Genomic DNA, 14,197 nt, shown 5'->3' on the forward strand with positions numbered 1-14,197 from the left:
AAGAACAGTAACTATTTCCCCAATAATCAGAAAAAGTCCCTCAGCATTGTAATTCCAACATATAATCTTTAGTCACAGTTTCAACCAATCAAAGGATTTTCAGCAGCATTCTGGGGATTTATTTTCCTTCCTAACGGATTTTCCAGGAAAGAAGTACAATGGTAAATGATACTAAATGGTACGACGCTTGCAAATAGAAGAAAAAGATAAACTGGGACTGATAAAATAGCAGGGCAATTATGCAAAAAAAATCTGACAAAAGGAAACAGGAAATTATATTTGTTATAAGTTTAAGAGAAGGGTCAGAGCAAATCTTTTACAATTATAATGTTTATTAAGAACTACTAGGTTTTTATAGAACATCTGGACCTGAGTACTGACCAAACCCCAAACTGCTATCTCAGTACCAGGGCTTGAAATCTTGTTAGTCACCAAAAGCCTAAAATGTTGAAACTCCAAAAAACAAACAAACAAACAAACAAACTTATAACATCATTATCCTAGTTTAATGTATATGCACTGTGTGAATCTACCCTTTTATATGTACATTACATTGGATTTCTCTGGTCAAAAATATCCCATGCTGTTGATTCATTAATTAATGATCCATGGCTCGACAGGTAGAGGATCACAGGAGGCATCCTACATGCTGTCCATCAAGTCAGATCTCTGTCTGAGCACCTTTGCAGAGAATTCCAAACTCTACCCATACAGACCAGAGAAGGTAAACGTAGCATTTTTTTATGCTTCTTGTAATTTCAGGATAATAATGAATACCTGCAGCCTCTGGAGATGAAAGTTTTACCATAGTTGACACCATTCGAATAGCTCTAAATGGGTGAGGCTTTATTTTAGAATTAGTCTTCAGTTAGCACAAGAGAGAACTGTGGATCACGCTTGTATCAGAATAGAAAGAGATGAGATTGAATTCTAAGAGCAAGGAATGGAATGGGGTTACCTAAGAGGTCTTGTGCCACTTCTCCTCCCTGGCCTTTGCAAACCACCTCCCTCTGATGATTGGTATCTTTTTAGGAATGGGGTGAAAAAGTGGGACAAGGAAACTTGGTTCTTAAGAGAAATAATAGTTAAGTGAAATAGCAACTGTGCTTACAGTCTTACTTCAGGTTTCTTTTGCTGTGAAGGTTGTGTCACCTCACAAATTTAATAAACAAAAAACCCCCACCAAATATGAGGATTGGTCACAAAATTTATTTAAGAAAATCTATATGGTCGCCCCAACTCACTCTCAAGAACTCCAGGTGATTTACAAGAATACTTTTTCATAATTATCGTACCTGCAAATGGTCACTAAATAAGACAATCACTAGATGAGGACTATCTCTCTCTCCCACCAAGAAACTACAGGTAATCACCACTTAACAATGTAAGTTGGACCAGGAATTCTATTCTAAGTAATGTGGTGATAAAACACAATGTTATGCGACTAGGCTAACCTTCAAACACAGTTCTGGCAGTTCCACAGTCACACAATTGCCAGTTTCCCAACTGACCTGCTTGTTGGAAACTGGTAGGAAAGGTTACAAATAGTGTTCACATGACTAAAGGACACTACAATGTTGTAAATACAAGCCAGCTGTCAAACACCCAAATCACGATTATGGAATTGCCACAATACTGTAATAGTCACAATTACAAGGACCCACTGCAAGTCCTCCTCATTCAGTGCTGGTTGTAACCTCAAACAGTCGCTGAAAGAGTGGTCATTCGATAAAGGCTACGTGTACTCGCTGCAATTCCATAGGGAAGTTTAAACTGTTTTCTTTCAAAGCATTTTGGAAGCTGACTGATTACGGGCATCTTTTTTGGGTTTTATTAGAGGTTTTATCTTTGCCTTCTAGGGTTATTTTTGGTTTGGATTTTGTTCTGATTTAGTGGCTTATTTGGGGGGGGAGCTTGTTGCACAGAGTCTTTTGAGATTGGGTCATAAGGTTATAAGTTCTGTAAATCAAGCAAGAGAGCAATAAACATTTTTGTAGAAGTTATGAGATTTCTAGCTTCTGCATCCCAAGTTACAGTGCTTAGAATTCTAGTAAAAATGACTGGCAAGATGAAGACAGTAGATTAAGGCTTTTTAAGCTACTTTGGAATACTTACGATGTAAGTTGTTTGTTAATACCACATTTAGCACTCTATTGTTTACCATATTGCCCCAGGATCACAAGGACATTAAGTGGAGACTGGAATATTATCCCCAGGAAATAAAGTCACAGAATTGTCTTTTCCAAGCATTTTCTTCTTCTCACTCGAATGCATTGTGTACAATGTATCTTCCTAGAAAAAGAGATTTGCTAGGAGGTAAAGAGGATGTTATGGTGCCTATTCTAGAGAAAAAGGAGGGGCTGAGATCCGTTAAAATGATATGCACACCAAAGCACTGAACACTTCCTTGATTAGGCATCCACTTGATAGTTGGATTACAAGTCCCATGATATCTAGCCAGCAGGATGATGCTAGATTAGGCAAATTTTAAAAAAATCAGATGAGGCAAATCTGCTTTACTGTTTGGAATAGTCAAGAAGACATTGCCAAATTATACTAAAATGCTTACCACAAAGAATTCTTTTAAAATGTAGCAAACGACAAAAATTGCAAGGTCTACAAAGGTGGCACCCCAATTAAATTTCCATTAACAGACCTGAAAAGTCATTAAGAAAGGCATAAACCAAAAATTCCCTGGGAGAGGGACACCCCATCTGTTTTTATGTCCCCAGTGAGTTGAAACATGACCTAATTTTGAAGCAAGTATTTTTCAGGGATATTTCTCCATAAGCCTGATTCACGCAATCCACGCCTATCAGATCAACATGGTAGATGATTCAGGATTGCAGCATCCAGACAAACTTGATGCTGAAGTCTCAGGCTAGCAGCCTGCTTTAGCCCACTCCACCCAAGATGCCAGGATGAGGGTTTTCATAGGATGCCATTCATCTTTCTTGCCTGGGATTATGAATACAGGAAACCAGGAGTGGTCCAGCTGTCCACCTTTCTTGTCTTGTCTAGGTGGCTGCTAAATTGCATGATCAGTAAAACTCAACTCAGCTTCTCTCTTCGGAAATTCAGGGTTCTTCATTCCATAAATGAATATGCAAATGATAATACAAAACAAGCAAGTCAATGCCATTCATCTGCTTCTTATCTCAGTTACCCAAAACTTCGCTTTTAAATATTTAAGATGGCCCAAAGAGAGTTAGATGCTTTTGGCTTTTCTAATGGAGAACAGCTGTTGAATTGCCTATTCTTATTTATTTATTTAAATTATTTACTTACCTATCTACCTACCTACCTACTTACTTATTGCCTAAATCACATAGACCAGACATGTCAAACTCACATGACGTCATGTAATGTATCAGGACAGTTTTGCCATTGCCAGCAATGGGGTGGGCGCGGCTTCCGGATGACACATCCAGCAGTTTGACCCCCCTGACATAAGACACTCAGTGGCATAAAAATCTCCAAACTGTAAAAACAATTAAAGCATAAAACCACATAGACAGCCCAGACTGAAATAATTTTAATGGTAACACACATCACAACAGAGCCCCCGAAATGCATTAAATGCATTAAACATTAACCTGTCAGGGACCAAAGTCAGGTTTTAAGACCACCCAGGAGCCCCAAAAAAGACAGCATGCTGACTGTGAAATTCTGAGAACTGTAGTCCACACTTCTTAAACTTAACAAGGTTGAATCTGATCTCAGTTAGTCTGATCTCAGTTAGCCACATGAAGAGAAGCATTGTGTTACATTTCAGGTCAATAAAATGCTTTTAATTTTTGTTAACCACCCAGAGTCAGGAATTTGAGATGGACAACCATATAAATGAAACTAAATGAAGATCAATTATAGGTTTGTCTTAGATTAACAATGTAACAGAGGAAGAATGCCGTATGATGCTAGAATAAAGTCCTCAGGATACAGGCAATGGGATTTGAACTATCATTACTACAGCATTACCCTGAAGTACCAATGACTTCAATGGTATGATTCAGTGTGGCCCCCATTGTTTTCTTCCCTAGACACAATAACATTATCAAGAGAATACCAGTGAGTTTTGCCCATTTTACAACCTTTCTTGCCACAGTTGTTAAGTGAATCATTACAGTTGTTAAAATTAGTGACAAGTTTGTTAAATGAAACTGGCTTCTCCATTGACTTTGCCTGTCAGAAGGTAGCAAAAACTGATCACATGACCCTGGGCTACTGCATCCATCGTAAATGCATGCTAGTTGCCAAGTATCCAAATATTGATCATGTGACCCTGGAGATGCTGTAATGATTGTAACTATGAAAAACAGTCATAAATCACTTTTTTTAGTGCTGTTGTAGCTTAGAATAGTTACTAAACATATGGTTCTAAGTGGAGGACTCCCTGAGCAGGGTAAAAATCAGGCCCATAGGCCATTCACAGTGGATTTATTCCCCCACCCACCCAGAGAAAATATTACTGCAATTGGGGAAGCTCAAAAGTCCTGTATCAAAAGCATGAGGAAATGTGTAGAAGAAAATGGTAACCAATTCAAACACTTAAGCTAATGTTTATAATGAACAGTGTATAGACCTGACTTTTGCCACACTCTATATTTTAGCAAATAGACTGTTTCTTATTTGAAATGGGGGTGGGAAATATTTTTTTTTAAAAAGGCAAATAACTTTTTCCCTTGTCTCTTGCTTTGCACTGGTCAAATATAATTTCTGCATAGGCAAATCCAGAATAATCTCAATTAAAAACAATAGGCAGACACTCAGGATGTTAGGAACATTCTTTGAATTTTTCATGCATTTGTACAGGAAAGAAGTTAACAAAAAAATGAATGCTCCAGTTCCAAGCAAAGTATTATAAATAAGCATTATTTCTTAATTCAGTGAGTTAGGGCATAATATTTAGGAAACTAAAAACAAGTACCCTCCAGAGAATATTATTGCTATGGACTAACTGAAAAATTGAAATTCCATTGCACCTGGAAGGCTAAACAGGAGATAGAAGTTTAAAGCACTTTCTAGCAGTCTTAACCTTTGCAACAGTTCTACCAAATAGAATAAAGTTACTACTCTTATATTGCAAAGCAAGGAGGGAGGGTCCTGAATTCATTGTAAACTTGAAAAGGGAATTTCTTAGCCAATTCTTCTTCTTCTTCTCCTCCTCCGAGGATAAATATATTCCACTGGGCTTTTCCCACACTAATGATGGGAACATTTGGTGATTTCTGACAAGAAAGACAAGGAGACTCTTGTATTCCAACCTTAATAAGACCCATTTCTAACTGACTGATACAAGAATCCGAGATTCCATTGTTAAATACTAAGTTCAACACTTTTAAGTTCATGCATATAACATTTATAACTTAAAATGCAAGTTTTTACAGTATTCTGAAGAGGTTTTTTTTAAAGTAGATGTTCATAATTGCTTAGCTGAGCCCAATAAACTAGCCAACCAGATTTTAGCAAGCAAACTGACTGAAACCAGTTAAACAGTGACAAACTTGTTTTTAACCACCTTTCCCAATTTGATATTCTCTACGATGGAAATAATGGGCATACATGGGTTCAGATAGGAAACATTTCAGCATAAACTGTTTTAATTTAAAAATGGCTTAGATTTATAGAAAAGTTTATCAAGCAAAAACTAAGAGGACAATCAATATGTAAAGAGACCTACGAATATCATGCTATTTAATGCCTAAATTCCTATAAATGGTTCCTAGTTTTTAGCTTCCCAGCTGTATAAATGCGATGCATAAAATACTTCCTACATTCCCAAGTAGCACGGTGACAAAAGTACAAATAAAAGCACATTTTCCAAACACAAGTTGTAACTGAGTCGAAATTCCCATGTCATCCTTAACTGTAAACAGCCGAAAGATCACGCCAGGGTTACATTAACTCCAAAAGAAAGAAGTAATTTTATTATGTTCAAACCCGTCCTTTTCTTCATAGTAAATAGGCAACTGGTTTACTTACACTCGGGAGCGCGAATGCATTTCCCCCTCTGCTCCTCTTCTCACCTTCCCTCCTCCTTATAGCTGACCGGTCCAAGGGAGAGTTAGTTAATTAGTTACTCCCCTCCAATCCTGTCCCGCGCAAGGTAAAAAGGATCCTCGGGAGTAGGCGGAGGCGAGCAACAGGTGAGCACGCTGGCTGTCTCCGCCCGCCACGCTCGGTACTCGCGCAGGCTGAGCGCTCGGCTCCCTTGCTGGAAGGGGGAAAGCCGGGCGGCGGAGGAGGAGGGCCGAGTGGAAAATCCAGCTTCCGCAGTGGCGGAGCTCGCCTGGGTGGGAAGAAGGTCCAGTTTTGCGCCGCTTTCGATTTCGCTTTCCGAAGCAATGCGGAAGGCGATCGTGGACTGCGGCGTGGCGGTTTAGCGCGGCGGGAGGTGACGGGCTGGTTAGGTGAACAGGTCTAGTAGATCCGCCTTTCCTTTAGAACCGGGCTGTGTCCTGAAGAAGAGGTGAAGTGAGGAAAAGAAAAGAGTTTTATTTATTTTAGATATTTTATCCCGCCCTTATTACTTTGGAAATAAGTACCGAATTAACGGGGGGAGGGGCATGGAGAAACAAAACAATTTGGAGAAACAAACGGGAGGGGGGGGAGAGAATGGAGAAACAAAAATGGTGAGTTCTTGTAAGGCCACCGACAGCAATAGGGAGGAACTAAATCTAAAATTTGACACAGCAGGGTTTTATTTTTTTAAAAAAATAGCTGTGCGTGTAACATGCAAACATTGTCTAACCATGAGCAAACTGCTACTGTAATGTCTGGACTAAGGTAACATGCTAAAAATAAACAGTAACGTCAATAAACAATGACATTATTGCCGGATCATTGACCAGCATGGGCACCTGTACAAATTGAATGAAAGAATGAAACTAGTCCAGATGAACAATTACAAAATCTTAGATTTTGAGACTAGTTAAGAGATGTAGAGCAGACATGTCAAACACAAGGCCTGGGGGCCGGATTCGGCCCGCAAAGTGGTTTCATGCGGCCTGCGAAGCCATCCTGGAAACAGTGAGGGAACGGCCCCCACTGCCTTGGCCCTGGCCCAGAGACCCTCCTCCTGCCAGAGACCCTCAGATCTGTCCCACTCCTGCCCAGGCCCCCATAGGCACCCTTGATGCGAACGATGTAGAGCTGGCCACGCCCACCCAGTAGGCCATACGCACTCTAGCCACGCCCACCCAGTAGGCCACGCCCACCCTGGCCATACCCATCCGGCCCCCTGAGGGCAGCCGCAATGCTGATGCGGCCCTCAGTGAAACTGAGTTTGACACCCCTGATCTAGAGACTAGTTCAGGGGTAGGCAACCTCGGCTCTTTTATGACTCATGGACTTCAACTCCCAGAATTCCTGAGTCAGCTGGAGTTGAGGTCCATGAGTCATAAAAGAGCCGAGGTTGCCTACCCCTGGACTAGTTGAATGCAGGTGGTCCTTGACTTACAATGGTTCATTTAGTGACTGTTCAGAGTTACAACGGCACTGAAAAAAGTGATGGCTGTTTTTCACAGTTACGACCTTTGCAGCATTCCCCATGGTCATGTGCTCAAAATTCAGATGCTTGGCAACTGGTTCATCTTTAGGAGCCATGCTGTGTTCCAAGGTCATGTGATCTCCTTTTGTGACCTGACAAAGTCAATGGAAAACCTAGATTCACTTAACAACTGGTTACTAACTTATCAATTGCAGTGATTCCCTTAACAACTGTGGCAAGAAAAGTCATAAAATGGGGCAAAACTCGCTTAAAATGTCTCACTAAACAACAAAAATTTTGGACTCATTTGTGGTTGTAAGTTGAGGACTACCTGTCAGGACCAATCCTCAAAACCATAGGGAGATAGATGCCTTGAGGTTACTCAGCAATTCTGATGACGTTACCCAGTTTGGATAATGAAACATCTGCAAGAAATCAAACAAGCTCAAAGAGCTGTTTCAACCCTGAGCTACAAATATTCTCCTTTATTAATCCTAGTTTCTTCAGTGAATCTTGGCTAAACAGAGCTTAGTGAGACATCTGCAACCAGCCATATAGATGTTCTTTGCTGATTTTAGCAGCTTCTTGGTTTTATTCACCTCGGATTTGGTGTCCCAAAGAGAATTGCCGATAATGTTACAAACATTATAGGCTAGAGAAGTGTTTCTCACCCACAGAAACTTTAAGAGGTCTAGACGTCAACCCCCGGAATTATCCATCAAGCAGGTAAACCATAATGAAACAAACTGTAATGTTATGTCTTCATAAAACAAGCTAGGTCAAAGCCTAACTTTCACTCACTACTAAGTTAAACCTTTTTCTCTCTTTGATAAACATTACAACCCATATCATTTATTGTACTCATCTATTTCTATTTGAAAGGACCAAAAAAGTGTTTGATACTTCCTCTGTCACACACAAAATTGGTGAAATGTATGGAAAATAACTACTTTATATATTTTGAGGACATTATGGAGATCCATTGAAAAAAGCAGATCTGTTAAAAATTTCCTCCAGTCACGCTATTTACCACAACTGATGTAATGCAGAATTTAATTTGAAATAAGTGCCAGAATGGTGACAAACCAAAGCCTTTACCCTGGAATACTGCTAGTTTACAATCTAAAATTTGACACAGCAGCAGTGTTCATTTTAAAAAATAGTTCTGGAATGTAACATGCAAACCATTGTCTAACCATGGTTTGTTGAACAAACCATAACTGTATTAGATAGGCTCAGGTAACGTGGCAAACCAGAAACAATCACATCACGTTTGAATATATTGCAGTAAGCCAACCTATATTTAATTCAGTTAAAGAAGTCTTAAGATTTAGTACTGTATAAGAGAAACAGAGACTGCTTCATGGGCTAAATTATAGATTTATACATAGGCTGCAAAACTCTGGATGGTTACTAGGTGGCAGCCCTGGCATACTAAAACCCCCACTTTGTTTCCTTCCACAGCAGTTCCAATTTTTCTAGCCCAGACCTAAAAGTTATATTTCAGCAGCATCACAGAACTGGACAATGAGCCTCTATGTTTATGAAGTGTAGATTACAAATAAGTTAGGGTAGTGCTTTCCATCCTTGGCAACTTTATATGGACTTCAACTCCCAGAATTCCCCAGCCAGTGTGGGTTAAGCATGAGTGGCTAGAGAATTCTAGAGGTGTCTTGAAAATTGCCAAGGTTGGGAAATCCTGAATTAGTTAACATTCTGCTGATGATAATGGGATGCAACAGAGGAAATTTTTTCCTCTTAATATACACGGCCAACCTAAAAATTTACTGTGGAGATTTGGGGAAATCCCTGAGCAGATTTGTAATGTATGTAAGATTCAGGAATATAGAAACTGAAACTGAACCAAAACTTTAAGCTAGTGGATATAGTACCTGCTCACAGTTCACATTGAATGTATCCCATGCTATCCATCTTACTTGATTTTTTAAAAAAACATGGATTTGTACAGATGCAACAATATGGATTATGGATTACTGCCTTGTCGTGGTGAAGGGGCTTGTGTAACTCAAACTCAATGAAGCTATGAGCTATGGTGTGCAGGGCCACCCAAGACGGACAAGTCATAGCAGAGAGTTTTGACAAAATGTGATCCACTGGAGAAGGAAATGGCAACCCACTCCAGTATATTTGCCATAAAAACCCCATGGACAGTACCAAAAGGCAAAAAGATATGACGCTGGAAGATGAGCCCCTCAGGTCAGAAGGCGTCCAATATGCAGAGGGCTAGTACTAGTAGCACCAGAAAGAATGAAGCGACTGGGCCAAAGCCAAAAGGACGCTCAGCTGTGGATGTGTCTGGTGGTGAAAGGAAAGTCCGATGCTGTAAAGATTTTTTCTCCATAGGAACCTGGAATATAAGATCCATGAATCAAGGAAAGCTGGATGTGGTCAAACGAGATGACAAGACTGAACATCAACATCTTAGGAATCAGCGAACTAAAATGGACAGGAATGGGTGAATTTAATTCAGAGGACCATCAGGTATACTACTGCGGGCAAGAATCCCTCAGAAGAAATGGAGTAGCCTTCATAGTCAATAAAAAAAGAGGAAAAGCAATACTGGGATAACAGCCCCCAAAATGACAGAATGACCTCAGTTCGAATCCAAGACAAACCATTCAATATCACAATAGTCCAAGTCTATGCCCCAACCACCAATGCTGAAGAGGATGAAATTGACCAGTTCTATGAAGCCCTACAGCACCTTATAGAACTAACACCAAAAAATGATGTCCTTATCATCATGGGGGATTGGAATGCTAAAATAGAAAGCCAAAAGATAACTGGAATAACAGGCAAGTTTGGCCTTGGAGTACAAAATGAAGCAGGGCACAGGCTGATATAATTTTATCAAGAGAATACGATTGTCATAGCAAACACTCTTTTCCAACAACCCAAGAGATGGCTCTACACATGGACATCACCAGACGGCCAACACAGATTGACTATGTGCTCTGCAGCCAAAGATGGACAAACTATACAGTCAGTAAAAACAAGACCAGGATCTGACTGTGGCTCAGATCCTGAGCTTCTCGTTGCAAAGTTTAGGCTTAAATTAAAGAAAGTAGGGAAAAGCACTAGGCAACTCAGATATGAACTAAATCATATCCCTGATGAATACACAGTAGAGGTGACAAATAGATTTAAGGAATTAGATCTGATAGACAGAGTGCCTGAAGAATTATGGATGGAGGTCTGCAAATTTGGAAAATTCAACAGTGGCCACAGGATTGGAAAATGTCAGTTTACATTCCAATTCCAAAGAAAGGCAATGCCAAAGACTGTTCAAACTATCGCACCATTGCAATCATTTCACATGCTAGTAAAGTTATGCTTAAAATTCTACAAACTAGACTCCAGCAGTATGTGGATCGAGAACTACCAGAAGTACAAGCAGGATTTCGAAGAGGCAGAGGAACTAGAGATCAAATTGCCAACATATGCTGGATCATGGAGAAAGCTAGGGAGTTCCAGAAGAACATCTACTTCTGCTTCATTGACTATGCTAAAGCCTTTGATTGTGTAGATCACAACAAATTGTGGCAAATTCTTAAAGAGATGGGAGTACCAGACCATCTTATTTGTCTCTTGAGAAACCTATATGCGGGTCAAGAAGCAACAGTGAGAACTGGACATGGAACCACTGATTGGTTCAAAATTGGGAAAGGAGTCTGGCAAGGCTGTATACTGCAGAGCACATCATGAGAAAGGCAGGGCTAGATGAATCAAAAGTTGGAATTAAGATTGCCGGGAGAAATATCAACAACCTAAGATATCCAGATGATACAACTCTAATGGCAGAAAGAGAAGAGGAACTAAAGAGCCTCTTGTTGCTGGTAAAAAGTGAGAGTGCAAAAATGGGCTTGAAACTCAACATTAAGAAAACCAAGATCATGACATCTGGTCCTCTCAATTCCTGGCAAATAGATGAGGAAGAAATGGAGGTAGTAACAGATTTTATTTTCCTGGGCTCCAAGATCACCGCAGATGGGGACTGCAGCTAAGAAATTAAGATGCTCATGGGGGGGGGGGAGGAAGCCATGGCAAATCTAGACAGCATACTAAAAAGCAGAGACATCACCCTGCCAACAAAATTGCATATAGTCAAGGCCATGGTTTTCCCAGTTGCAATGTGTGGCTGTGAAAGTTGGACCATAAGAAAGCACCAAAGAATTGAGGCCTTTGAACTATGGTGCTGGAGAAGACTTCTGTGAGTACCCTGGACTGCAAGGCAGTCAAACCAGTCAGTCCTAGTGGAGATCAATCCTGACTGCTCTTTAGAAGGCCAGATCCTGACTCACTGGAGAAGAGCCTCATGCTGGGAAAGGTTGAGGACAAGAGAAGAAGGGGATGACAGAGAATGAGGTGCCTGGATGGAGTCATTGAAGCAGTAGGAGTGAGCTTAAATGGACTCCAGAAGATGGTAGAGGACAGGAAGGCCTGGAGGAATGTTGTCCATGGGGTCGCGATGGGTTGGACACAACCTCGCAACTAACAACAACAAACAAACAATATTTTATGTTGAAATGTACAGATTTGAAGAAAACTGAACTCTGTTCCTTTTATGCATGTTTTCTGGTTTTCACAATATAAACAGAATTAAAGAAAAAGGAGAAGAGCTAAGTGGCACCGTATATACTGAGTTAACATTGTCTAAGTGTTAATACACTTATATTATCATACGAAGGATCATCATCATCATCATCAAGTTCCCTTCGTCCAGTGCGCTCCCACAGGGAGGGTCTTCTCAGGGTGCCACCGGTAAGAGATTGCCAGCGGACGACACCCAGGGATAGGGCCTTCTCAGTGGGGGCGCCTGCCCTTTGGAACCAGCTGCCAGTGGAGCTGAGGACTGCCCCTGACCTCCGTTCATTCCGCCGGGACCTGAAGACCTGGCTCTTCGAGCTCTCTGGCCCAGGCTGAGGATTAATTTTATTTTAACTGGGGTTTTACTTATACAGGGATAAATTTAATTTTTTTTAAACTTGGTTTTTAAACTTTTGTATTTTGGTTTTTGCTGTCGACTTCGCAGCTAACAACAACAAATTTTGGTTTTTAATTACCCTGTAAACTGCCCTGAGTCCTCCGGGAAAGGGCGGTATATAAATGTAATAAAATAAATAAATAACTAAAATTTTAGCCATTGTCTACTCTATCCACTGCAGGATGAAGGCCTCTTCTGCATGTTTCCAACCAATACGGTCTTGAGCTTTCTTTTGCCTATTGGACCCGCAATATGTGCTGATGTCATAGATCCATCTTGTTTTAGGTTTCTTCTGAGACAAATTCTCTGGGTGTATTCGATCTCTCTTGGCCAAGAAAGTATCCATTTCATGAATGCTTTTTATCATGACTGCCTTGGTCCACCTGCCATCAGTTCTTCTTGCTATGTGACCAGCCCATTTCCATTTCAATTCTTTTACTCTCATGATGATATTGTATACTTTCGTTTGTTCTCTAGTGATCCATGTGAAGGTCTTTCCATCTTGTCTTGTAATGCCGAGCATGTATCTTTCCGTGGCTCTTTGTCCCACTTGTAGCTTCCAGATGCCAATACGAAGAATATCTGATATAAATTGGCAAATGTGTGTACATATCAGCAAAGCAAAGTTGAGCCTGGCTAGTCCTTACGGAGACTAGAGTTGTGTAGTAGAATGGATAGTCAAAAAAATCTGAAGAAGGCACTGGCTTCTGAATCATAGCTAAGAAATATACATGGAGACATCCAGAAAGTCAGCAAGAGCTGAGTTTGACTTAAAGGACATTTCACTTTTTGTATATTGACATAGACACACTCAATTATAGCAAGCTTGAAATCCTGGATTCCTGAATTGCGTTTATAGAATAGCAATTCCTTCCCTCCAAAGAATTATTTCCCTCAAACCAACAAAAAAAATAAATTTAGTTGCCATGATTAAATTTTCTAGACAACTTTACATAATAATAATAATAATAATAATAATAATAATAATAATAATAATAATAATAATAATTTGTTGTTGGAAGGGACCTTGGAGGTCATCTAGTCCAACCCCTTGCTCAGGCAGGAAACCCTATACCATTTTGGACAAATGGCTGTCTAGTCTCTTCTTAAAAACTTTCAGTGTTGGAGCTTTCACTGCTTCTGGAGGCAGGTTGTTCCACTGGTTAATTGTTCTAACTGTCAGGAAGTTTCTCCTTAGTTCTAGGTTGCTTCTCTCCTTGACTAGTTTCCATCCGTTGCTTCTTGTCCTGCTTTCAGGTGCTTTGGAGAATAGCTTGACTCCCTCTTCATTGTGGCAGCCCCTGAGATACTGGAACACTGCTGTCATGTCTCTCCTCGTCCTTCTCTTCATTAAACTAGACATACCCAATTCCAGCAATGGTTCCTTATATGTTTTAGCCTCCAGTCCCCCAATCATCTTTGTTGCTCTTCTCTGTACTCTTTCCAGAGTCTCAACATCTTTTTTACATCGTGGTGACCAAAACTGGATGCGGTATTCCAGGTGTGGCCTTACCAAGGCATTGTAAAGTGGTATTAATACTTCACGTGATCTTGATTCTATCCCTCTGTTAATGCAGATGAACAAGAATCTTAATCAACATATTTTTCCTCCAAAGAAGGTTTTGTTTATTTTTAAAAAGGAACCTTCCATTCTGTAAAAAATTAACCATGAAATTCCTTCTTCAGACTATGAATTAATTGTT

General features: G+C 40.2%; 1 protein-coding gene across 1 annotated transcript in view; it reads right to left on the reverse strand.

Annotated features, from left to right (window-relative positions):
* Window positions 1-6,516, reverse strand: part of MAP3K8 (mitogen-activated protein kinase kinase kinase 8) — a 33,520-nt gene extending 27,004 nt beyond the window's left edge. Inside the window, exon 1 of the mRNA XM_083379427.1 lies at window positions 5,983-6,516. The gene's annotated coding sequence lies outside the window, so the exon portion shown is untranslated. The remainder of the gene's footprint in view (window positions 1-5,982) is intronic.
* Between the last annotated feature and the right edge of the window lie 7,681 nt (window positions 6,517-14,197).

This window comes from Vipera ursinii (genome assembly GCF_947247035.1).
Source record: "Vipera ursinii genome assembly, chromosome: Z".
Lineage (NCBI taxonomy): Eukaryota > Metazoa > Chordata > Lepidosauria > Squamata > Viperidae > Vipera > Vipera ursinii.